This window comes from Grammomys surdaster, unplaced genomic scaffold, assembly GCF_004785775.1.
Source record: "Grammomys surdaster isolate TR1022 unplaced genomic scaffold, NIH_TR_1.0 113806, whole genome shotgun sequence".
NCBI lineage: Eukaryota > Metazoa > Chordata > Mammalia > Rodentia > Muridae > Grammomys > Grammomys surdaster.
Window position 1 is genome coordinate 1 of NW_021612279.1, and position 2235 is coordinate 2235.

Sequence of the window (2235 nt, forward strand, 5' to 3'; positions counted from 1 at the left end):
GGGCGTGTTTTCTGTCCCGGGGGCGTGTCCCGTGTCCCGGGGGCGTGTTTTCTGTCTCGGGGGCGTGTTTTCTGTCCCGGGGGCGTGTTTTGTGTCCCGGGGGCGTGTTTTCTGTCCCGGGGGCGTGTTTTCTGTCCGGGGGGCGTGTCCTGGGCTCCGGGGGCGTGTCCCGTGTCCCCTGGGCGTGTCCCCGCGCGGCCCCGCCCTCCCCAGCGATGGTGCCGACGCCGCTGCGGCTGCTGCTGCTCCTCGCGCTGTTTCCCGCCGCGCGCGGTGAGTCGGTCGGGGGCCGTGGGCGGGGCCGGGGGTCGCGGTGACGTCGGGGGTCGCGGTGACGTCGGGGGTCGCGGTGACGTCGGGGTCCGCGCGCGGGACGGATCCGGATCGCGCCGGCCTCCCGCGTCTCCCGCGCGGTCTCACGACGTAATAGTTGCTCAGCTAAAGCGGCGAAGCGCGTTCATCTCCGGCCCCACGCGCGGGGTCGGGGTCGGGGTCGCGCGGGCCGAGGTTAGACCCCGGGACGGACCGGACGGCGCCGGCCACGCCCGCGCGGGGCGACCCCGACCCCGCCCACGGCCGCGCGGGGCCGGAGATTCCGGTCGGGCCGGCTCTGCGGGGCGCGCGTCACCCGCGGTCACGCCCCTGCCGCGGCTCTGCCGGGTGTCGCCGTCGTTTCTCCGCGTTCGGCACTCGCGGTCATCCCCCTGCCGCAGCTCCGCCGGATCTTATCTCTGTTTCCTTCCGTTCCCGTCGCTCGCGGTCATCCCCCGGCCGCAGCTCCTCCCCTAACCCGCCCCGGGCCGCCCCTGGTGACGGGCTAACCTCCGCCCGCCCCGCGCTAACCGGATCCGAGCGGAACTAACGCGGGAAACGCGGGGACTAACGAGCACGGTGAGCGCTTCCGGGATGACGGCCCGACCCCGCCCCCGGCCACGCCCCCCGCGCTGACCACGCCCCGGCCACGCCCCTTCCGCCCCCACCGCAGGCGACGGCGGCGACTTCGACCTCGCGGACGCGCTGGACGAGCCGGGTGAGCGGAAGGGGCGGGGCGAGGGCCGGAAGGGGCGGGGCGCGGACCGGAAGTGATGGGCACGGACCGGAAGTGACGGGAGACGGACCGGAAGTGACCGGAGACGGAGAAACGAGCGACAGGAAGTGACCGGGGAGCAGGCGGGGCCTCGGAGACGACGGACGGGCGGTGGGCGGGGATTCGGAGACCGGAACTGAGCGTTAGACGGGCCGGAAGTGAGTGTAACACGAACAGGAAGTGACTACGACGCGCGCAGAGAACGGGCGGGGCCTCGGAGATGACGATAGCTTGGTGGGCGGGGATTCAGAGACCGGAAGTGAGCGTTAGACGGGCCGGAAGTGAGTGTAACACGGAGAGGAAGTGACTACGACGCGCGCAGAGAACGGGCGGGGCCTCGGAGATGACGTTAGCTTGGTGGGCGGGGCTTCGGTGACCGGAAGTGAGCGTTAGACGGGCCGGAAGTGTACGGAGTCCGTCACACGAGCGGCAGGAAGTGACTGCACCGCGGGCGGGGCCTCCCCGCTGACGCACGCGCGGAGGGCGGGGCCTCGCCGCCATCTTGTTTACTCCCCTCTCGCCCCCAGACCCCACCCCGAAGCCGAGCGGCGGTGAGTGACGTCGCCGCGGCCCCGCCCCGCTCCCCGGCTCCGCCCCCGGCGCTGCTGACTCCGCCCCGGGCCCCGCCCCGCGCCCCCTCCCGCCCGCAGGACTCTACCCCAGGCTCCCCGAGGACCCGGATGCGCACGGCGACCCCCGGCCACGCCCCCGGCCACGCCCCGAGCCGCAGCCGCGCCCACAGCCACGCCCCGAGCCGCAGCCGCGCCCACAGCCCCGCCCACCGCAGGGAGACGGGGGTGAGTAACGGAAATCTATGTAAATGTGTGCGGATCGGGGCGGGGCGTATGCAAAGGAGCCGGGAGAGGGCGGGGCATGCAGATCCATGCAGATTTATGCTAATGAGCCCGCGGCAGCGCTGTGAGGTCTCGGGGACCGGGCGATTAGCATAACTGATTTAAACGCGTGAACAGGGCGGGGACATGCTAATTTATGCAAATGAGGGTTGGCAGTTACATTATAGGGAAACGGAAAGCATGCTAATTTATGCAAATTGCTGAGCTGCATTCGGTGAATATGCTGATTTATGCAAATGAGGGATGGCCGCGAGAGTGTGATATAACAATAATAATAATATAACAGTGTGATAT

The 2235-nt window shown here is 70.1% G+C and overlaps 1 long non-coding RNA gene across 1 annotated transcript; it reads left to right on the plus strand.

Moving 5' to 3' along the window:
* Window positions 1–623: 623 nt before the first annotated feature.
* Window positions 624–1840, plus strand: LOC114635595. Its single transcript, XR_003713501.1, has 4 exons — window positions 624–891; window positions 986–1030; window positions 1615–1638; window positions 1738–1840. It is a non-coding gene; the product is annotated as an uncharacterized LOC114635595 (long non-coding RNA).
* Window positions 1841–2235: the final 395 nt, after the last annotated feature.